This window comes from Chinchilla lanigera, unplaced genomic scaffold (assembly GCF_000276665.1).
Source record: "Chinchilla lanigera isolate Chin_1 unplaced genomic scaffold, ChiLan1.0 scaffold00010, whole genome shotgun sequence".
In the NCBI taxonomy this organism is placed as follows: Eukaryota; Metazoa; Chordata; class Mammalia; order Rodentia; family Chinchillidae; genus Chinchilla; species Chinchilla lanigera.
Window position 1 is genome coordinate 16,932,701 of NW_004955411.1, and position 24,340 is coordinate 16,957,040.

General features: G+C 41.2%; 1 protein-coding gene across 1 annotated transcript in view; it reads right to left on the reverse strand.

Moving 5' to 3' along the window:
- Bach2 (BTB and CNC homology 1, basic leucine zipper transcription factor 2) overlaps nucleotides 1-14,659 on the reverse strand; it is a 339,814-nt gene extending 325,155 nt beyond the window's left edge. The window contains exon 1 of the mRNA XM_005377763.2: nucleotides 14,640-14,659. The gene's annotated coding sequence lies outside the window, so the exon portion shown is untranslated. The remainder of the gene's footprint in view (nucleotides 1-14,639) is intronic.
- Between the last annotated feature and the right edge of the window lie 9,681 nt (nucleotides 14,660-24,340).

The following is a 24,340-nucleotide window of genomic DNA, read 5'->3' on the forward strand; positions in this document are numbered from 1 at the left end:
GTGCAGGCCTGGGTTGCACATTTATAGTCTCAGTATTCTGGAAGCTGAGGCAGGAGGATCTCAAGTTTGAGGCCAGCATGAGCTACGTACCCAGTTTAAGGCCAGCCACAGTGACAGCCTATCTCGAAAAATAACAAAAAGCAAAACAAAGCAAAAAAAAACTTCAACGAAGTGTATGTTTTTAATGGCCTTTAAATGAGATTTTTATATTTATTCATTTATATATTTTATAAAATTGTCAATTCACAACATATTGGAAATTACAAACAAAATGAATCCTTTACTTCAAACAGAGAAGTACAATTCTAAACAGTGAGTGCCAATATTCATAACGTAGTAATGTAAGACACTTAGGAACTTTAATAATCAAAGATTAAATTCTATATATATATATATATTGGACTATATATATATATATTGGACTATGTTTAGAAGAAGGCTTTCTGGTAATCAGAAAAAAATCACTGTTCTAGATAAATGATTAAGCGGTTCTTCCAACAGGAACAATTTGATTATAAGTGAAGACTGTAAGAGAAGAGAACGGCAGGATGAACCAAACTCTGGACATCTCCAGAACCAACTAGCAAAAGTTCAACCAAAGACACTAACTTTTGCCAAAACTGTAGATAAGAAGCAAAATCGCTCTGACTGTATTATTTCTACCCTGTCATTCTGTGAGTGAAGATTCTAATGAGAACAGAAGACAGCAAGAAATACAGGCAAGGGTTCGCTTCCTGAGCTGACTCTATTTTAAAGTTTTATCTGCTAGTATATTCTATGCTGGAGGGAAGCTTACTTTCTTCTAAGTCTTCCAACTTTTCTAGATGAAGACATATTTTCTAAAAGCAGAATACACCACGTTACGGTTCCCAAGAAAAACTGGCTCGGAGAATAAAGAAGCAAATAAGCTTATAGTTAAAAGCTGAAATAAAAAATTTATTGTTCATAAATACACGCTTCTTCTCTCCTCCCTAAAATCTTTAATGCTAAAAGGAGGTACATTTCCAAATGTGGCGGCTTACATAGAAAGAACTACGAGCACCACTGTAGTGGATGAAATGCTGCACAATTTACAGCTGCAATACAGAAATAAGGGAAATCTGGCCTCTCACCACAGGGCAACTAGACATCAGAAAATCTGTGACACATTCTGGTATTTTGAGACTTCTGAGAAGTTAGAGAAAATGTAGGTTATTGTCATATCTTTTGGACTTTACACAAGAAAGGAGCCCCCTGTGTGGCAGTGCTATAATACAGTTCAGATTCCTTCTAACAATCAGTGTATTCCTAAGAGGGTCAGAAATACATACACATGTGCCGACACTCATGCCCCCCACCTGGGGTGCGGGATGCAGGAGGCAACCTTGTGAATGTCTAAAACATGGTTTCCAGTGGACAGTCCGTGGCCTCAACCTGCTTTGCTTCAAGGGCTCATCAACCTGACCCCAAAATGATGGCTTCAGTTGGAGGCAATACACCGAACACCTTCACAGTCAGAAACTGGAGCTATGTGAATGAATGTGCTGAAAGGCAAAGCATATTCATTCAGTTTTGTCAGTACAACAAAACACAGTCTCAGGCAACCAAGAGGTGAGTGCTAAGCTCCATCTACTTGGCCTTCACTGAACTATGTGTCAATTCAGTGCTTAGGAAAGTACTAGGTGTTTGCCACTGAGAAAGAACTCAGCAATGCCAAAGTCTACAGTCCAGACTCCAATTTGCTATCACCTCTCCATTCCACCAAAAGCCTTACTGTGCAGGGTACTGTGCAGAGGCTTTGCCCTCTGTCAAGTCTGATTCCTCCTTTTACTCCTGGCTCGTTGGTGTTGCTCTTGTTGTTCTTGCTGTTGTTGTTCTCCTTCTCCTTCTTCTCCTTCCCCTCCCCTCTCCTCCTCCTCCCTCTCCTCCTCCCTCTTCCTCACCCCTCACACACATCATCATCATCATCCTCTATCCCCATGGCACTGACTCCTCTCCCTTAATTTCAATTCTCCAATGAGTCTTTTTTTTCCTTGCATATGGTGCCTCTACTGCATATTTAATCCTTTTGAATACTTTCATCTTTTGCTGCAGTGCTATTTCTATGGACAAAAGAGCTTCTCTACTCATTTTATTCACTTTTGCAATAGCAGAATTATCCTCCCAGCCACCCAGAGTACTTTCTGCTGGTTCCCTCTTCTTCATCTTCCATTCCCATCATTCATAAAGGCCGGTTGATGCTTTGTATCTTACTGCTGTCTCTTGCTACCCCCTGCCAAACCCTGTTTAGCTCAGAATAATTGTCTTCCTCTTCTTTCCTAATGTTTCCTCTTTCCAAATTTGCCAATGTACTGCTGCCACTTGGATCTTTTTATCACAGCCCCTGCCATTTGGATCTTCCTAGCACTTTAAGAACCCTTGCTACCAACTTATAAAGCAACTGTACGGCACAGCAGTGACACAGAAGAGTAGCTAGTAGCTCAGGTTCTGAGCCTGCCAGTCATGCTTTGAATAAAAGTGCCAACCACCAACGTAATTGCTGTGTGCCTCAGTCTACTCATCCCTAAAATGGACTTAAGATCTCCCTCAACTGGCTGTTGTGAAAATTAGTAAAAGTAATGCACTTGAAATAACGCCTGGCTCAGTGAGCACAATGTTAAATGTTAATTTGTCGTTGTTCCCTGTGAGACTGTGCCTACACCACGTCGCCTGGACATACCTATTTATCTTCCCTTATTAAACTTTCCCTTATTCAGCCCACCTTCTATAGAAACCTTACTCTTCTTGATGTACAAATTCTCCCCATGGTCAAAGCTCAGGTCTAGTTACCACCCAGACAGTGGGTCTTCTGATTACCTGTCATCCTTCATCCCTTCCCTCTCAACTTCTCTAGCATTATTGGATGTCCCCAGATCCAGCTGTCCTCTATATTACCAAACTTGGAAGGTAGCCTAGACACACAGCATTGGGGTTGAAGGGGGAGGTCTGGCTGTTCGCTACAGGTGTTCCTAAATGGGTACTTAACGTCTTTGAACCTCAGCATCTTTCTCTGAGAAGTAGTTAATAATACAATACTACTTCATTTATAGGGTTCCTTCAAAGACTGAAAAAGAGCATGTAAAACTCCTATCACATCATCAGGCATACATGTTGGTTCCTTTCCAGTGAGGCTATAAACTCTGTGAGGGCAGCTCACATTTCTTCCACCCCAAGCACCGTGTTTGGCAGAAACTAGAGACAGGGTGGTGAATAGCAGTCTGAGTAAGAAATCCTTTTCCAACCAAATGATTCTATAACAGTATTGTGAAATGGGCTTTGCCGTATCTATTCTAAATAACTGCAGTGGTTCCATCATAAACTGCACTGTAACAGACTCAATCTGCCAAGAATAAGAACTGGTTACATTCTTTTTATAATAAGGGGATAATTATCAATCAAACTTTTATATAATTTTATATTGACACCAAGATATTCTTTCAGATTTGGTTTTACAAAATCCAGAAAGTCCATGTCAAGAAAATAAAAAAGAAATTGCCTCACAAAATAACTTAGATTTTTCATACCTAAAAAGGGAATTTTTAACCACAGCCTTAGTCATAAACCTTCAACAGGCAAATCAGAAGCAGCAAAACATAAATTCTAAGGAGAGAGCCTAGCTGAAGAGGGATTTCGGCTCAGGTGGCAGGTTACAGGACTCACAAGACAAGCTGCCGGAAGTGGGTGCTGTACCTTTATCATGGCCGCCCCCACCTGACCACCTGTGGCAGCCACAAAGGAAGCAGACAGCCCCCACACACTTTCCAGCTGCATCTTGGCAGCCACAAAGTACGCACGCATAATCAGCCAACGTAGAACATTATATCAGCAGCATCAATGTGAAAAGGGAAAAATCTTTAACTCATGATGAGTAACTCGTGTCCTTTAGATTTTATCACACGAGGACCCAAAGCTAAGCTAAGGGGAGACCCCTCTAAACACACCCACACAAGCGTGATAACCAGCAACACAAGTACACAATCTTGGCAACAAATTCTTTGTGCGTGTAAAAGGCTGAGGCAGACAAATCCTCTGGTAGAGGGCAAGGGCCAAGAGGCCCTCGCCTACGAGTGTAGTTTGTGACCCTAGTATTCGTGACAAATGGAAATATCACTGGGTCCAAAAGCAGAGAGGACTAGCCCTGGTTTTAGATAAGATTGGACAAAGAAAAGACTGGTATCTCCATGACCCCACATTGTCCTGCAAATGAAAAGGCTGGATATTACTGAATGAATGTAATGCACTGGTTTGGAACTGAGTTCGTTGAGGTAGTTGCTTCTGAAATCACATAAGTCACATAAGTCAAATGGAGAGATTACAAAGGAAAAAATGAAGAGCAACTGTTGACAAGTCATTTTTAAAACTTTGTTTTGTTCTACTTAAATCACGTTATTACCATTTTAAGCATCTAAAATAAAATGCACCTGCACTGAAAATCATGACTGAACACACCTGCTTTTCAAATGTGACTTGAAAATAGTTTGCTTTCCCCTCTAACTCCTTAGGATGCTCATATTTATATTTAATTTGGGGAATGAGAAGAAACATTGAAGAAGTTCAAATTCTGACCATATAATCCTAAAGAAGTCATCAATGGGCAATTTATGGTGGCAATATCAACAATGTTCTTTGTTCACTGAAGTCAAACTATGGAATGATTCCTGTACTCCCACCTCCCCTGTAACATGCCTAAAACCTTTCGGAAAAAGCGGTGCCCAGCCTGGCCTGTTGAAGTTCAACAACCCCTGTAAATCTTAAATATAACATACACATCTTTAAACGATCATCATGAATGTTAACAAGCTTTGAGGGTAGACACTGAAGTCTTCTGTGTTGGTAAAACCTAGAATACTGAGACAGGATGTCTCCAAGTGAATGTCTGCCTAAAACTTTTTTTTCAAGAAACAAGTTATAGTATCTGTAATTGCCTTCCGTACGTGAATATAAATTCTATTGCCTACAGATTACTCTTAGCAAGAGAGGAAATTTCTGTTAACTTTTGAGAACTGTAGCTTTCATTATAGATTTTGAAATGGAATTTCCTGCCATTTACTCCCCATCTCTATTTTCCTTCCCTGGTAAATACACTCCCCAGTTATTCATCACTTATTATGCCCTAACATAATGGCCATCTTGGCACCAATCTCACTGCAATTCCCACTATCATCTTAACTTCTCTTGCAGAAAAATGTATAACCATAAGAGAAACCTGCGCAATGTAAATTCAGCTCCTCAATATTTTAACCCCTTCAAACTCTTTCTAGATGAGTTTACTATTTCCACTGTTTCTTTTTCATTGCTCCTTTTAGAAATATGTTATGATAGTAAAAATCCTCTGCCTTGGACCCTTTTCTACTGGCTGCCTTCATATTAACTTTGATACACATTTGAGGGATTAACAGTTTGAAGTTTTTACTTTTTTTCAAGAGTATTACAAAAAATTCAAATTTCAACTTCATCTGTAGGATGATTTAAAATTTATGCTGCTTGCGTACATATATACCTCACACAAATGCCCATATGTCTTCACACAAAGTATGTTCTAGAATGTTCACTGGCAGCACTATTCATAATAGCCTCATACTGGACAGTACACAAATGAATAAATGGTGGTGCAGTTGAATGATGGGGCATTATAAAGCATGGAGGATCAAAAATCAACCACTATACCCAACAATATGAATGAATTTGAGCAACATGTTATTCAATTAAAGAAGTCAGGCCCCAAGTAGTATGTTGTACGTCCATTTATATAAAGCTGAAAGACAGGCAAACCAAGTTTATGCTTTTAATCATGACAGTAATGGTTATCATACATGGTGTAGTTACTGGAAGGGAACCCGAGGGACTTCTGGGACACTAATAATGTTCTATGTCTTAATCTGGGAGCTAGTTACTTTGGTGTGTTCACTCTGAAGATTCATTAGGATAGTAAATGTATGTGATAGGAATACTTTTCTCTTTATATATTATCACTCAGTTAAAAACAAATACAAAGCTGGCATGGTGGTGCACACCTATAATCCTAGCTACTTGGGAGGCTAAGGTCAGAGGATCACAAGTTTGAGCCTAGCCTGGGCAATTTTGTGAGATACTCTCTCAAAAAAAGGGCTGGGGATGTAGCTCAGAGAGAGATCACGCACTCCTGGATTCAGTCCTCAGTACCACAAAATAAAGTTACATCAATAGATTCTCTCAAGCAGTAGATTTACAGGTATGTTATGGCTTGGATCTGAATTTCTCCCAAAAGTCTCATGTTCAGAGGTGGGGGCCTGTGAAAGGTGATTAGATCACAGGGTATGGGAGACTGGATAGGAAGGTTAAGGCCTAAGTGGCCTCTTCTGTGAGCACTAGGGACAAAGGTGGTGTGACTGTGTGCTCACATGCTGCAGGGAAAATTAATACTCGGATAGGTACCATAGATGGTAGAAAACAGATTAATTCTGTTTTACTCTGATTGCTTCTGCCTATGTCTGCATGAATAAAGCCAAGGTGCGTCACTCACTTGGGGCTCTTTGTTGGAGACAAGAGCCCCTAGCCCCCCATATTTTAACCTACTCTGCGTCTCTTTGGATTTCAACTTTGTTGCCCCTTGGTCAAGTACAAGCTGGCAGGTTGGCCCCCTACAAAGAGGTGCTCTATTCATCAGTGATTTTGTCCACTGATGAGTTCATAGTTGATTGTGCTATTCAGAGGTGGGACCAGGTCAGAAAAGGTGGGTAAGGGGGCGGGGGTGGGTTTGCTCTTGTCCCTGGCCCCTCCCTTGTCTCTCTACTTTCTGGCTACCGTGAGAAGAGCAGCTTTCCCCTCCCATCCCTTTCCACCATCCCATTCTGCCTTGGAGCCAGCCAACCATGGACTGAATCCTCTGAGATCGTGAGTCAAAATTAACCTCTCCTCCTTTAGACTGAGTGTTGGGTATTTTGTCTCCTTGATGGGAAAATTACTAATACACAGGTATGAAAACTTAAGTGACTCAGCATAGTAAAATGATGCTTAAGAGCTGGGTTTGAATTTCAAATTTTACCATTAATTATTCAATCTTAGCATCTTTGGCTTTTACTTCTATATAATGAAACCAAAAGCAAAGATTAAATGACAGTGTACTAAGGAATTTGAAGTAATACAGTATACAAATACTTATCACTGTTGCTTAAAATACTAAACAAATATTATGTTCATCTAAGAATTCTTTAAATTATAAAGTTCTACACAAATTTGAGTATAAATGTGGCTGGTAATCCAACATTACCTATTTTGCTATTTAAAGAATTTCCTAACAATCAAAGGTATTTTACCTCAAGCTAAAGCATTCTGGCCAACCAGAATTCAACCTGTCATCCGAGATGTCAATAAGGTCTTACTGACATAAATTCTGGAAGAACATCATGCTGCATATTAGAAGATGATGTCAAAGGTGAAAGCCTGAATGCTAAGTGAACCAGAGAATGATGCGCCTCATACTTTTTCTACAAAATCCTCTGGTTCAGCTATCTCTTTTTCTCAATTACCTCTCAACTGTTTTATGCTTTCCTATCTTTTCACTCTACCTACATGTCTGCTCGTTGAAATCATACCACAGTGTTTAGTGCCCGGCCAACCCATTCCTCCTGTGGGATACCCTTCCAGACCATGGGGACCTTTCCTTCCTCTAAAACACTTTTTCACTTTTGCCTTTCCCATCTGTTTTCTGTAACAGCCCTGGACAAGGACAGTGACAGCTATTTTCCCCCCAAACCATCCTTTAACAAGCCACATGCTCATAGCTTGTCTCCTCAGTACTCTGTATTCCCCCCCACAAAAGACAAGGACACGTGTAACGTTTATTTTAAGCCCTGCAATGCCTTGTACATTGTAGGTATTCAATGCTTGCTAGCTGGTGCTCTTTTTGTGAGTTCAGGAAAGCAAGTATGTCTAAAAGTAGGGCGAAGGTGCAGACTGGGATTTCTCCTTTCAGAAAGTGGATCTGTCAGTGGCATCTCATCTCTAAAACTCTGTTAAGATCTCATCTTATTTCTGCTAGTGTTCTCAACTCCCTAGACTTCAGAGTCTAGCCCAGTACTTAAAATAGAAATATAAGGGGAGCCACATATGTAATTGTAAATTTCCAGTAGCTACGCTTTTTTAAAAAACCAAAATAGGCCAAATTAGTCTTCATGGGTTTATTTAACCGTACATATGTAAAATACTATTTTGACATAATAAAAATCATTTAAAATATTTTGGGTCTTTGTGTGCTAAATCTTTAAAGTCTAACATGTTTTTCATAGCACATCTCAATGTGGACTAGCCAGGTTTCAAGTGGATTAAAGCCACACATGATCCATGGCTGCCATATTGGACAGTGCAAGCTAGAGTCTGAACTAGCTTTATGATTTGAAGTCACTCTGAAAAAGAAAAATCTAAGACCTGAAGATCCTGTAGAAAAGTACTAATGTTCCTAACCTCTGTTCTTAAGACTTGAATATACTTCAAGCAACTGTATTTCTAACAGCTACTAAGTTCAACTTCAATCTATTATGTTCAGCTTTAATCCTCCACTTTTAAGATAGCAAGGTAATTAATAATTTAAAATCTAGTAAGATGCTATGACTTCTAAAAATAAATTTATAAATTATAAAATTCCTTCATCAAGACCAAAGTCACTCAGTCATAAAGCTATATGAATCCTGTGGACATTAGGAAAATGTTAGTCATTTTATGTCCTTCTGGGAGCACTCAGCCCAGAAATTTCACACAGGAAATAGTCTATACCCATGGTGAATGAACAAACAAATGTATGGAGTAAGAAAACATGAAATTTGGTAGAAAGAATCTAGCCACCCGCCTCAGAGACAGTGTGGTAAAGTGTGGTGACATGTTCACAGTCATTTATGGTTTAAGAAATCATAATCTGAGAATCTTTTATTATTTATTTATTTCATAATCTGAGAATCTTATGAAGGTAGATTTTAAAGTCAGTCTTGTAAAAGGCAGGGAAATCTTGTTAAACTAAAATTAAAGCATAGTTATAATATACAAAACTTACTAATATGTCTATAATACTTTACTACTTAGTAAGGTCCTTTGTCACACCTTATCTTATCCAGGTAACGTGCATATACTAAATATTCCCTAAGCCAACTACAAAATAAGAATATCTTTGTTCTATATGCCAAAAGAAAACAGATCTGGAAATATGTGCTTAAGCTAAATAACTCACAGCCACACAATCTTAAAGACTATCTATGCATGAGAAGTTTTCTCCATTCATTTTTACCCGTCAGTAAAGCATGCTTTACATCTGATTTTAAATCATTTAAGAAACTTTTTTTATTTTGGAATTTTTTTTACTATCATGTTAACTATTAGTTTTGCTACAAACATCAAAAGAACAAATGACTAATAACAAGGAGGGGAAGAGATGAAGTGAATCATGGATTCCATTTGAACATCATCAGTTAAAAGGATAACTAGCAAAATATTCAAGGAAAAAAAAAAGAGATGAGCTTAAATTAGTCATGGTCTTTTGAGGGGGAAAAGATAAAACTGTTTTACTTTCCTGATCTTAGATCTACAATCTGAAAGATAAGGGTATTGTGGAAAATCATAAAACACTCAAGACTTCAAAGGTTCCCAGGTCAAAACATGGAATATGTACCCAAAAAACCAGACTAAATATAAAATCAATGTATCAGGAGAATTTTTAATTATTTAAATATCTATTTTGGACATTTTAAACAAGTACGGAGAAGCCTAATCTACTTTGGAACTTTTAATGGATACAGACAAAAAACCCTGCATGAATATAGATGACACTAACAGAATTTTAAAGCAAGAATCCAGTATTAGATATGGGGAGGAGGGGTTAAAAAAGAATTAAGAAATGTCACGTACATGTATCCACTCTCCATGATGAATGTAATTGTTATGTATTATAAACATGTACCAATTTAAAAAAATAAGAATCTACTCCTCTATCAAAAAGAAGAGAATCTAATGATGTTACATTTTAATTCTGATAGTTGCTCAAATGTATAGTCAACCTGACTTTTGCATTAGAGGGGAAATTGACAAATTTGTTTAAAACTAATTCAGTGACAGACACTTATGTATGTTTTGTTACATACAACTGGGTGTTTTGAATTGATAAAGTCACTATTCTCACTGGTGGTTTTCAGTTCAGTATGTAGTTTGCTAAATAAAATCATTACATGTCAAGAATTATGAGGGATCTTAGAAACATCTAGCCCAGTGTCTCTCAATTTTTTTTTTTTTTTTTTTTTTTTGTGTGTGTGTGTGTGTGAATCCCTATAGGAATCCTGATCAAACACAGTTTCTGAGACAGAGATGGTGCTGCAAATCTGTAATCCCGGCACTGTGGAAGGCTGAGGCAAGAGGACTGTAAACTCAAAGCCTAGCTGAGGCAGCTTAGTGAGACCCTGTCTCCTTAAACAAAATGCAGAGACTGGCTCAGGGGCTCAGTGGTAACACTGAATTTCTTACATGTTCCAGATGATGCGAGGTATTCCTCACATGGAACAACCAGAGATGACAGGAGTTACACAAGACGCTACACTCCCCAATCTATGGGACAGCCCTCTTCATGTTCCTTAAGAGGTGCCACCTTAAGTAAAAACATTTAGATTTCATTGATAGCTCACGATATGTGGAAGAACTAGTACCAAGCAGCTGTTCCAAACTGTCTATCTGAATGACTAAGTTTTTCAGCCCAAATGTAGAAACTTGTAGTCACTCCTGTTGAACGCCATCTTGTTTCTCTGAGCTTTGCATTCTCAGGTCATTTAAAAAGTATCAGATCAAACCAGAAATATTTTCAGAAAATAACAAGTCATGCAAATCCTTTAAAATGTTTTATTTGTGTGTATAATACACATACTTTAAAAAATAATACATGCATACTTTAAAAATAATCATAAAAAAGATCATCCTTGGGACTCTGTCCCAGTTGGGAAATAAAATACTGCAGAACCTCAGAAGCCCACCTTTCTCATCATATCCTCTGTCACATCTCCAGATGAAGAGAAACATAACTGGTATTTTGTGATAATCTCTTAATTTTCTTTGTAGTTTTGCTGCCCATGTATGTATCCCTAAACAATGTATTTATTTTCACACGCTTTTGGACTCTCCTTGGATAGAATCACACTGTGCATGTTCCTCTGGGTCTTGGTTTTATCATTTTGACTATGTTCAGAAGATTCACCCATTTTGAAGCATTGTATTGGTTGAACACACTGAACGTATTATACACCAGCCACTCTCCTAAGCGTGTCACTAATATTAACCCATTGAATCCTCCTGACAGTTCAATCAGGCAGAAGCTATCAATTTTCTTGATGCACAGATCTGGAAATTAAGTTTAATAAGTAAGTCGGTCCAAGGTCATACAATCAGTGGCAGAAATAAAAGTTGAACTCACAAACTCCTTGCTCTTAACCACTAAGCAATGCTGCCTCTTCACATTCATATACTGTATCCATTGTATATACATCGCAGGCAAAGAAAAATAACATGATGTTTTTAACAGTGTTATCCTTGTATGGGGAGCCTACAGGATGTCATCTATCACAGAAAACCCACGATACTACTGGCCCTTAGAGAAGAAACTGAAAATGTGTGTGCAGCAATCTCAGTGACCAAGGGTACCCAAGCAGCAGTGCACTGTACTAATAAATGTCTGGAAGCCCATGGACACTGCTCTGAGCACCTCTTCTAACTGTAGAAGCCAAAGGTAACTTGTATGAATCTCATGGTGTCTCAATAAATTTAGTATTAAAATATTTATACAAAATAGTTTTTCTTTGCCCAAAGTGTGTATACATTTTTTCCGCAGACTCTGTATGTGTATATACTCATTTTTCACCCCTAATAATACCCCAGTATACCAGTGAATAAAGAGAACAAAATATTATAATTCAATTTGATTTTGACGGGTGTTTGGGTGATTTCTAGGGTTTTACTGAATGCGCTTCTTTGAACATTTTTGTCCATGTTTCTTGAAACCTAAGAGGTAAGGATCCTTTACAAGAGCAAGCCCTTGATATATTACTAATTTGCTCAAGAAGCAGTTTTAGAATAAAAGAACTTCAGAGTCAAAATAGAACTCATATATTAGGAAACTGCAAAACTAAAACATATCTGAAAGTATAGGTCAGGAACAGGTTATAAGGAGTTTTAAATGTCACGCCGAGGAGTCTGAACTTTTTCTGTGGGTATCAATAAACCACAGATGATTTTTAAAGCAGGCGAGTCATTAAGCTCATTCATTCAACCATTTACTGAATATTCCTTTAGTGCTTGATGCATCTAAGCACTGGGAACCGAAGGTAAAAAGAGGAACAGGGCGGTGCAGATACTAAAAATGCAAAAAGCTAAGAAGATGGAAAGGGACAAAAAATTCATTGAAAAGAAAGTGTGGAAGATACAAGACTGATGCAAACTTCTAACGAATGAAATTCTGTGGGCTGCCCTGTAAAAGATTTATTTTCCAGACCAAGCAAATAAGGTGCGAAAGCCTTCGGCTGTAGCAACTAGAAAGGAAATGACAAAGGAGCATTTTAAAGGGGAAGTGTGGTTCGATTCCCGATTCAAACAAACAAACAAAAAACTACAAATGAAGTGTCTAGAATGAAAAACTATACAAAAGTAAATACGCATACTGTTCTAGTATAGTCTAGAAAGTCAGTTGCTTTAACTACAGAATGCACAAATAAAGGCTCTTGGATGAAACTATTAGAGCACAGAGCTGAGACAGTGATCTCTAATGGTCTGGCCAAACTGCAGGAAAAACAAACCAAAACTAAACAAAGAAGGAAACGTGTCTCCACACGGCCACGTAAACACGCTACAAAGTGCTAACAGACACCTAAACACTGAGGGTGCTCAGGGCTGCCAGGGCAGCTCCTCTGCTGTGCAAAGGAGGTAGCACACTTCTTCCTGTGACTGCTGCTCCTGTCCACTCAGCTGTTTCCTCCGACTCATGTTTCCTATAAACCCTCCTCTCGGAATCCTTTGACAATGACTCACATGGCAATAAGGCTACTCAGCAATACCACAGCCCTCTACAATAGATGCCGCGTGGGAGGCAAGCAGTTTGGTGGACCGTAGTTGGGACCAGTTTTTTCCTTTCTGCACTTTGGGAGGATCTGCTTTTCGGCCACATTTCCCTCAAAACACAGCCTTGGCAGGAGATGCTCAGTGCATAGATTTCTAAACGATGAAATGATCCAAGTTTGGCTCCTTGATCATAACGAAACTAAAAACAGTGAAATGAAAAATAGGGTCATCGTCACACCTCCAAAAAAAACAAAAAAAAAACTTTATACTGGGGTAAAATTAAGAGATCAGAAAGTAAAAAAGCTCAAACTAATATTTTCCAACCTTTCACTAAGAGCAAGGACTAAAACCACATGTTTTGAAGGTCTTGCACTTTGTTATTATTAGAAGTCACAATTCTATTGATACTGATGAGTCATTCATATCAGCGGAAACCAAGAGCTTCCATCAACATCATGTTGCACAGTCACTGTGGCTTTTTCTTTATTACTGGTCAAAGTTGCTTCACAATGCTTATCAAAGCTACAGGAGTAAAAAAAAAAAAAAAAAAAGAAAAGAAAAGAAAAGAAAGAACTCTTTGGTGTGTGCAAAGCTTTCCTTTCCCTAGCTGAGCTCATTTAATCAAACTTCTCCAGAGATTTTTAGGATGATCTGAGCAACTTGCGTCTACAGAAGGAAGTTTATGCAGAAACCTCAGAAAGGCACATTTCACACTTTCCGATGAAAATAAGTAGCACTGAACTCTGAAAACAAACACTGAAACCAGCTCAGAAAGTATATGGCGGCTTAAATAATGAGGTTAGGTGCTTTGCTTTTGTTTGTGTTTTTCTTAACCTTAACAACATGCAGCCGATAGGAACAAAAGCCCTCATCGTTCAGGGCTTGAGGGCCAGTCACTCTCACTCTGGCCCTGTCCTACTCAGGGCATGCTGCTTCCCGCAGGCGGAGTGGGTCAGGGTTCAGTGACATCAAGAAAGCCCACGCTGCAGGTTTACGAAAGTTCTTCGGGTGCTAAGAAGGGGTAACAGCACATTCCTTCTTCTTTTGCATCAGCCATGTCCCCCTTAAAGACTGCCACAAAATACAATGAAGTAGATCTGTTTTCCTAAGGCATTTCCAGATATTCATTATGCAGTTCCCTACAAAGGCAAAAATTTGCCCAACTTTTTATCCTGCAACCAGAAGGCTGTGTTTGGCTACAGAGCTCAGCAGTGACCCCAGATCTGAAAATAGCCTCTCAGTACCAATCCAGCCAGTGCTCTCAAGGATGGTACTGGTACTGTGGGCAGTCTGCAGTGCGGCCAGCTGAATGCAGCAGTGGCTACATGAGTCAGCAGGTGTTTCTGGTAGGAAATTGCTGACACGCTGAAATACTCTTGCATACACAAGGTGCACACACCCACCCGGCAAAAACAAAAACAGGGTACATGCAAATAAACAGGCAGGAACCTCTCTACCCTTGCAGTTCCTATTTCCAAGATAAGACCAAAAATATAAATAACCTATAGCCCCAAAAGAAGTAACAACTAGTAATAACTGGTAGTAGTAATATACAAACAACTCACTCTCTGTGCGTGGAACAGCTGCATTCAAATCTCATGAGCCAGTTAATTTTAACTGGCTGTAATTTTAACTAGATTTAACTGCTTTTCCTCCCTTCTGAAAAATCAAAATAGTTGCCATCTCAACCACAAGAACTGGTAACAGGCGAGCACAGTTCCTGTTTTTCAGAAGGGACTTACTTTCAAACCCACAATGTCAAATGCTGAACATAAGTGGAAATTTAAAATTCATTGTTTAATGTGGGAGACTTAAACCTGCACATTAATTCAGGTCCCACAAACGTTATGCAGAGATCACATGACACACTTTGTCCTACGTGTCTTCTATCCATGTCATCTCATTTAATACTGGATCCAAAAACCCAGAGAACTGGTCTGGAACCCAGAATCTATTTTCCCACAGAAATAGTGCCATGCCCCTGAGATAATGTCCCAGGGCAGTCCATGAAAACATTTCTAATTTAAAACGTGATAAATTAAATCTGCAATTTGTAAAGGAGAAGATCATACTATGAGGAGAGCTCTAAAACCAATGAAAGGAAAACCCCTTCTCGACTGTATTTGAGGAAACATCTAATTAGTAGAGGATGAGAACAGTTTTCTAAGTGAGACTTCTGCACTTCATCTGTAGTTTCACTCTCATTCTTCAATATGGTCTAAAAGGTTAATTTCACTTCAAAATTCATGGTGTCCTCTTACCTTGGCATAAAGCATCATGAGAAAATTGTTATATCTGTCACTTAATGAGTATAGAATTTTGTTTGTTTTAAAGGAACTAATCAACAGTTGGATGAGACGAAAGAAAGTTACAAAGGGGGTCACTAGAGAAAGGCAGACAGAAGAAATGAAATCTGGTAGAAAGGAAGACAGATAGCCATAACAAAACTATGAAGACAAAAGAAAATTCAGAATAGTGCAAGGACCCCCAATTGACAGTCCTCTCCCACAAGAAGAGGACCCCCACATCCGCTAGGGGAGAGGTGAGCCCCACCAAGAGGGAGGGACACCGGCAGACAGTTTCACATACCGGCACTAGATGGCGCCATCAACCTAACATAGCATGGTTGCTTGAAGAGTGTCGTGGGGAGGGATGGCGGGGAAGGCAGCTGAGACTCTTCACAGCTGGGTGTTTACCAGGCAGCATTTTCTAAAGTGAGTGTAGTCTCATTAGTCAACTTTTCCTAATGCCCAAATGTCACCACCATGCTAATGGTATGAAGCATACCAATTCTGAAATAAATTCATCAACTCAACTGTTATCAATGAAACTACAATAGAGAGGTTAAGGTAGGAGCTGGTGCTTTTCCATTAAGAGTCAATACACAAACATAACCGGATTTCTGAGTCATTGCCACTAAGTGAAAGAAATCCCTAGTCACAGATCACAGTTTTGTTTAAATGTCACATAACTCACTGCCTTGCGAGATAGGTTTATACTGTATGCTCAGTCCAGTGTCTGCCAAGAGGAAGGTGGTGCTCACTAAAAACCATATTATTAAAAATCATTTGCTCTTTATATTTTTAATATGACTGTAGTTCATATCCTCTTATATCCTATTTGTCTATGTCTTCCGTCCAAGGTTAAGCTAATAAAGATCCTTTCTTCATACAAAAATTACCTGGTTAGCGTGCAAAACTCCACTAGTCACTTCTTCAGGGTTGTACTTCTTTGGCTTTGTCATCTATTAATATTCTGATGCCTCAGAAAAATAATGCACAAGGTATTCTGGTATTTAAATCCTAGTAAAATTACACTCCTAAAATCCTCTTCTGAGATTGATTTGAGGAGAGAAGGAAAGGAACTAATTAAGGGTATTAGGTGGCCACAAGGCAGCAGAGTACCAAGCAAAGAAGAAAGAAGAGAAAAAAGAGGACCTTAGGAAAATTGACAGCAAATTTTCCTTCTTTCTTTGTAATTCAGACAAGGAAGGGCCATCATCCTGATGCTGATCTACCCAGAATGACATATAAAAAGTAAGGGTTAACTCAAGGTATGTCTACATTTCCCTCTTGCTGAATGGGTAATAATACATTTCACAGTTAATTTCATTTTTTTCAGTTTGACTCTTCAGGGCTTATTCATTTGCATAATATGGAATCTTGAACCCATATAGATATTCTACAAATCAATGCAAGTAATTCTCACACTAAATCAGCAGCTTTAATTTAAGCTCATCATTGTTTGCATAGAAATCTTTATGCACTCATCTGCTTGATTTTTTTAATCACTTAAAACCTCCAACACTGACACACTAAGCATCTCCCCATTTAGCCAGCTCCAAAATTTGAACTAAATGCTGAAAAATAAGCACAGTACATTCATACACTTCATCATCTCCCAAGCTGAGCTTCAAACATGCGCTTAATGTTTAAGCAGTTCCCAAGAGTAATGCCTCCTGACTAGAGATGACAACTTGGTGTCCAGCCCAGGCAGAGCTGAGCTGAGTCAGCACTCTAAACAGTGACCCTGCAAACCGAGGTAATTGGGGGCCCTGCCAAACTAACTGCCAGGCTGAGTCCTTTAAAATCATTCAACTCTCGGTTGAGAGTTGCAACACGCTAATCTGGCAAGGTAATCTTTTCCTGAAATTGACTAGAATGAGAACAAAGGTTACCTACATGTATCTGTTACTGGTAGCTAACATTTCCAATTAGGAGTTTTAATGGAATTGGTTCCAATGGAAATTCTTCCTCCAGGGTAGAATACTCTACCTATTACAGGAATAGTTGCTTTCACATTTTCACTACCACTGAAAGAAAAGAGAAAAAGCCAACTCCTTCACCTAAGAAGAGAGGTAAAGAGTCTGAGTTACAGATAAACATGGAGGAACCTGGCCATGGACTGATGTCCTACGCCTAGTTCATCTTTTGCTTTTCCCTGTCATCGCGTCTACCATTTGATCCCTAAATGGACACTAAAATCTGAGGAATGCAATTCTTAGCCAGTAAATCGTGTCAATGACAAGAAATGTTCACTCAGTTTCCCTGAGAAATTATTTTCAATTTTACCTTTCAGATAGCTCTCAACATCCAACACTTCAGGATGGGGTGGCCTATATTTACCCTTCTGAGACCTGCTACAGAGGCCTCCAACTTCACATAAAGAAGAAAAGCAAATGGGAGACACATTGAGAGTACAGGCTCCAGGGTCAGACAGTGTGTGTCCAATCCCAACTCTACCACTCATTTTCTAGGTGACATCTGTGCTTCGGCTTCTAATGATCACACTTCGCTCTGGGTATCTATGAGGATTAAGTCACTTCGTATGAACAATACACATAGGAAACTCTCAAGGCTGTTTAATTATCATGGAAGGAAAAGAAAATGGGGACTGTAGTATGTAACAGAATCAACGGGTTTTATACAGATACTGTCAATATTCCTAAGTTGTGCTTCCAAGAAAGGTCTAAGTAATCAGCCTCGGTGTGCAGAGGATGGAGACCACACTTGTTCTGGAGCAGGTGGGGGCCTTGGACAGCAGCTAGGTTTACATCTTCACTAAGATCCTTGGCAAGTGGCACACACATCAGCCAACTAAAAGGGACTGTCTAATGCAGCTTCTAATCATTCAAAATGACCCTAAACATGTTCAAAGTAAGACTGTAACTTGCATTTTCCCTGAGTATGGGAATTAACACTACTTTTGGCAATCAGCAATTCCGTTTTTATCAGGCTCCAAACACACAGGTAAATAAATCAATTCTGGACTCTGTATACAGGAACCATTATTTGCTAAAATGGCCCTCGGGGTTATATCATGGCTTATGCAATACTCCAAAGGGCCAAAGATAGTAGGAAATTAATAGGCTTAGGCAGCTGGAGGAAAAGGTGAGCCTCAAGTTTCAGACTGGCCCTGAATGAATCTCACGCCACAATGCCTTGGGGTTGAAGCTTCCCCAACCTCCCAGCCAGGTCACCACCCCCCCAATACCCTGTGATACATGGAACTATACCCTTCGCAGAAGTTTTTTTTGTTTTTTTGGTTTTTTTTGGTTTTTCTCCTGTACCGGGAAGCGAACTCACGACCTTGCACTTGCCAGGCAGGCGCTTTTGCCGCTGAGCTAAATCCCCAGCCCGCTTCGCAGAAGTTTTAATGAGCTGCTTTTAATTGGTTCATGTCATCCTTCTACTAACGGCTGTGCTTCACGAGGGCAGAAGCCTGGATTGCATTTGCACTATGGTCACTTGCCACAGAAGAGATACTCGACATACTTGTTTAATGGATGACTGAGGCATCTGCCTCTAAAGAACAGTGTTTGTGGACACCTGGTTCATTTTGTAGCATCTGTAACTCTGCTACTTGGAAGAATACAGGCTGGGAAAAAAAAATTTCCAATAATGTATGGATACTGTAATACAAAGAAAGTTGCTGAGCTTGCACATTCCGTTTGCTTTCCTACTTGTGGAATGAGAATTCACCACGCTGGCGTCTCCTAACTTTAAGCTCCACAGTGAAGATCTGAGCCTTCTATGGACGGGACTTGGGGGAGAGCCCCAAGGAAGCTCCTGGCACATCGGCCTTGAAGTGACAGAGGAGACAGGCATGATGATGGAGCAGGATTTGAGTGCTGGGGGACCTGAATGCCTCAAAGTCTCCTTTGAAGGTACCTGGAGAGAGATGGTAGGCAGGCCAGCTAGAGGCTGAGGAACAACAGGAAAAGAATCGTGAGAAGTAGGCAGCTCAGAGAGCAGTGTAATCAAAGGATGGGAAGGAAGAAGATGAAGGCTGCCACGGGGATAGGAGGGAGCCGGCAACCAAGCGCCGGCTCGCATCACGTCAGCTGCAGCCGGCCCACAGCCCTCAGGAAGAGAACGAGAAGGTCAGGGAGAAATCTGACACATCTTCCAACCAAAGGACAATTCATTACCAAGCTAAAGAACAAAAGAGAGTTTACCAGGGGACCATGCTGGAGAAGTGGTGATTGTGAAGTCACTGGGGAGGCTGCGTGCCATTCTGGCTGTAACACCAGTGAGCAGAGTGGACCAGTACGTGAAATGCTTTCAGAATGGGGAGGTTTATTATTTTCAAAAAAAAAAAAAAAAAAACTGTCAGAGAAAAGCAAAGGCAAAATTCCTACCTGACTGTGAAGTAAGGCTAGCAGGAGGACCAGGTTCAACTTACATATTCTTTAGAAATGAAATGGCCCTTATAAAGGACATGGTAGTAAGATTCTGAGGATTCTTCCCGCATTAAGGAAGCTAAGCAGCATACAGATAGTCTGATTTTTTGGTTGTTAGTAGACTGACATTCGAAACTAACAAAAAACTGAAAAAAGAGGAAAAAAATTCAAAGGAGAACCTTGAACTGACAAATCACTTCTCCACTAAATGCTTCCTAGACTACCCCCCCAACAACAACAACAAAAAACACCAGAGGAGTTTAGTTTATAGCAAGTTTCAATTTGGACTTGGATAATTTGTAAATATTTACATAAAACTTAAAGACAGAACAGCACCAGGTCATACACTGTTGCTGATAACACCAGTTCTTCTCCCTGGGTGCCACAGCTTTGTCCCTGCCTCCCCTCACAGGACTCCACTCTGCCAAAAGCTTCTTAATCTGCTTTCCCTAAGAAAGTCCAATTTTTGCAACAAGCCCTGACTTCCGAATTTTGAGTGCCTCTGCCAGAGTCATATGTCACTGGAGCTTATTCAGTATCCAGACAGAGAAAACAGGAACAGGTAGACCCATGAGCAGTTTGCTGCCTAAATCCTTGATGTGGACAAATATGTTCTATGTTGAACTTTTCTCTGTTCCGGCACACGAGGGCAGGGACTGTATTCTCTGTATACAATGGTCCTACACCACACCAGACAGTGCTGGCTGCCATCACTGACTCCCGCCTGGATTATGCATACATGGCAGGGAAACAACCTTCAGACATCTCATTCTGACAAAGTTCTGGTTAGCACCTTCTAATCCTGCAGAATGGGCACAATGCCTACTTTACAGGGTTGTGCAGAGGACTCAACAAGATAATACAGATAAAGTAGTTAGGGCTGTCTGGCCCATGTGGCCATTCAATAAATCAAATCTATTACTTTCGAGGGTGTTCTCCAATGTAAAACTCACACAGAAGTCCTCAGGCATTAAACAGACAAGTTACCATCTGGTCAGTAACAGCTAAATAGAAGGTGAGTGGCTGAAAAGCGATGGATTATTTAGCTGTAGCAGATAACACTATGCTCATGGTATTTTTTTTTGTTTTTTTTTGTTTTTGTTTTTTTTCTCCAGTACCAGGAACCGAACTCTGGTCTTTCCTGTTGAATTCTCTGTTAAAAGTACGTATCAGTCCCCAAGGGAGGCTCAGCACTGATTTGGTTTGATTCAGAGGTTTGTTTCTCTTCAATTTACTTGATAGCTGCAAGCATTCATTTGGTGCATACTCTCAAATCATCCACTATGTCCCAAGCCTTTAGAAAATAGCTAAATCCATCAATATTAAACTATAAGACATTTTATTCATATTCAGTAATAGAAGACAAGCTGTCTGCAGGGCAGCTCTAGCTTTTGTACATGTTCTCATCCAACATTTAAAAAAATTTTGAGGCAAAATTTTAATATGGGATTCTACATAAAAACCTAGATATTCAGCTTGGAAAAACTGAACAATGTGATGACACAAAGCCAGCATTGCCACAGTTCCCGCCTGGCAACACTAGACCATGAGTGAAGCAGGGCAGTGGTTGCCTGCCACTCCCCGACCTACGCTCACCTCACCAGGGCCAGATACTTAATTTGTAGGAGGCCGTGAAAGATGGAAATGGGGGGCACTTTGTTCAGGAATTACTAAGTTTTTCATATAAACAACAGCCGAACGTAAACCAGGTGTGAGATCCATCTGAGTGGAACAGAGGAGGGGGCCATGCGTAAACCGTACAGTCACCCCCCCCAACAGTGGTGGTGAACCTGGGGCACACGTGGGGCAGTGGGCTGTTTGTTATCACTGAAAGCTGGAAGAGGTTCGCCATCATTGCCCTGGACAAACATCAAGATGTTTATTTACCTAAGTACAGTATTCTCCCATTCATTCAACAATCAAACCAGTATTTGCAACACGCCTTGAAACCTGGAGTTCAAAGTTTAGATCAGTGGAGCGGCACACAGTGGAGCTCAAGAGCCACTGGGCCCTCTTCCTTGCGAAGGCTGGATCTACACCACAGACACTGAGAGTTAATCCAAGTAAAATTAAACCGCTCCCCACAATACAGATTGGCCTGAGCCCTTTTGTTGGCATCACAGGAGCCTGGATTACAAATTCTGAGGAACAGCTCCCAAGTGCTAATGAATACCCAAGTCCTGGGCTGTACAGACAGCGGGCCCCGAAGTGAAGGGCTGGCCTAGCAGAGATCTGAAGGTGAACCTGACCATCTGGCTCCCTGCAACTCACTTTGATCACAAAATGAATTGCAACAAATTGAAGAGCACATGGCTGGAGTTAATTGTCTCATCTGTAATCCGAGCCTACTTTTAAGCAGTTATTATTACCCTCTATCAGGTGGAAACGTTTCCTACCATCACTCCAAAGTGCATTTTCCTGATGAACTGTAATGGATCATTAAAATCCATATCTGAATAACAATACTTTGCACTTATTCAGTGTCTTTCATCTAGGGATTTCAAGGCAGTTTGCAAATAATTAAGCCCCTCACACAGCAGCCAGAGGTGAGTGACTGCAAGGGAATTGCCTGAAGATAGTGAGTCAAAGGGCATAATTCAATAGAAAGACAATAAATGGCTTCCTCCCAGGCACTGGTAAGACTGCAAGTGAATTAGGGTATCTTCCTCCCTCCCCACTTTTCTGCCTCACCCCTCTTGTCTGTGGCAGATTCTGACTTGCAACATGCAAAAGATTGGAAAATAACTAGCAAGGGTGTTCATAATTTAGCTATGAGTCCGGACACACACATGCAGGAGGAAAATGTATCTCTCCGTGTAACCGTGGCATATACACTGCCAAATGACATTTCAATCCACCTGCAGAAGAGACAGATATCAGAAGGATTTGCTCAACACATTTATGATTACCAAATGGCAAACCTGATGCCTTCCAAACTTCAAAGTGAAAATACTACTAACCAAAGTACTCGATTCCCTGGTTGTAGATTCCATTTCTGACACCTGCCACCCCTCCCCCATTCGAAAAATCCTGAAGTTTCAGGAATAGAAAATAGGATCGATGGAAGGGGACAATCAACGCATTTTTTAAAAAGACCAGAACAGCAGAAAAAAAAAAAAAAAAAAAAAAAAAAAAAAAAAAAAAGCATGCAGCCGCTCAAAGTTTTGTGGTGAAATTACAAACTCCTGAAAAACTGAATTTATAATGGAAATGCTGACAGACCTTTCATTGGAGCAGTCTGAATGTAACACTGTAATTTAGCAATCTCTCTTACAGACTAGAGCCTAATTCTAACAAGATGTCATTTTGACTCACGTTTATTATTACCTTACAAGAATGAAAAATGCCGTTTACTTGAGAGCTGCTGAGTGCCAGGGTGGGGCGATCTCGCATTTTAAGCAAGACGCCCGCTGTCTCACCGAAATAGCCCTCTCCCCGGAGGAGGGGCAGCCCTTCACGCTCAGCTTCTTTCATGTCAGCCAGAGCCTTCGCAGCTCGACATGCCTTTCCTACATGTTACATTTTAATGATCTGAGAAAACCGTTATCAGAGTTAACATCTCTAATTTTACTCTAAACAGACAAAAGCAAAAAAATCTCATTAGGCATCATCTCTGCCAAGGTTCCCACTAGGCAGGAAAGGATTTTTATCTAAAGTAATTACCCTTTTTAGTTAAATACACTCAACAGATGAAATTTACAGAGTGAGAGACCGCAGCCCTAGACAGCGAAGGTGAAAACCGAGGCACGCGGCGTCCCGCCACCCGCGGGTGCAGTCGTCTGCAGATCCGTCTCGGGCGGGACACCCTCGCGCCTCTCCTTCCCGGGCGGTGGCGGCGCCGGCGGGGACCCGGCTTCCCGGTGCACCTTCCCCGCCACAGGCAAACCCACCGGGCAGCGGCCGCGCGGGAACTTCCCTCAAGTTGCCAAACTGGCCTCCACGCGAGAGGATGCTGGGGTTCCCGCACACCCACGACCCCCGAAGCCAGGGTCGTGCGGCCGTTCACACACAGACACCCGGTCCTGCCCGCTTCCTCTCGAGGTCCAAGTTCCTACAAATCCTGGGCCAGGCCGAGGTCGCTGAGGTGCTCGGTGATCCCCTCCCGCGGGCATCAGGGGAAGCCCGCCAGCGCCCTCGCCGCGCTCTCCCGGCTCCACTGCCCCCGCCGGGCGAGGGGACCGTGCCCCACGGCGCGGGGAGCCTCGGCGAGGGCAGGTGAAGTATCCCCTGGATGAACTCCGCTGCAGGGGCGCTCCCGGGGCTGGGGACGCGAGTGTGGAGGGAGAGGGTGTGCTGCTCTCTGACTTCGCGCAGGACCTTGGCTGCGGGGTGCGGGGAGGTGTCCCTCTCGGAAGCCGCCGGCACCTAGGCTGGGCTCCGCGGGACGCCGCCAGACGGCCCGATCGCGGCCGCGAGGCTTCCGCCTGGGTCTGCACCGCGAGGCCCCAGCCGCCTCTTCCTAAGACCCTGAACTTGAGCGGGTTCCCTGGCCTGTCCCGGTGGTCCGGGCCACCCGGCGGCGACTGACAGCTGAGCGCAGAGGCGCGGCGGTCGCGGGCTCCGCGGAGCAGCCGTGGGCGCGGG